The sequence below is a fragment of the Ctenocephalides felis genome, unplaced genomic scaffold (genome assembly GCF_003426905.1).
Source record: "Ctenocephalides felis isolate EL2017-DRISC unplaced genomic scaffold, ASM342690v1 CF-g0.4_SCAFFOLD_00845, whole genome shotgun sequence".
NCBI lineage: Eukaryota > Metazoa > Arthropoda > Insecta > Siphonaptera > Pulicidae > Ctenocephalides > Ctenocephalides felis.
This window is the reverse complement of record NW_020536999.1, coordinates 93,870,664-93,870,929: the sequence shown is the minus strand read 5'-3', so window position 1 is coordinate 93,870,929 and position 266 is coordinate 93,870,664.

The following is a 266-nucleotide window of genomic DNA, read 5'->3' as shown; positions in this document are numbered from 1 at the left end:
TGGAGAAAATCACTTCAGTCACATTTCGAAATTCCGAATCGGAAAGACATTTTTATTACTAATTAATAATATTGAACAATTAGTAATAATTATAAACTAATTAGGACAATAAATAGTTACAGTGTACTTTAATTGATTTTGGAAAAAATTATAAACGAAATTGTGTATAAACAAATTGGTGCTGCAATTTGTTTAAAATAATGAAAAAAATTATAAACAATAATAGTGTATAAAACAAATTATCGAAAAAAATATGAATTGTTTTT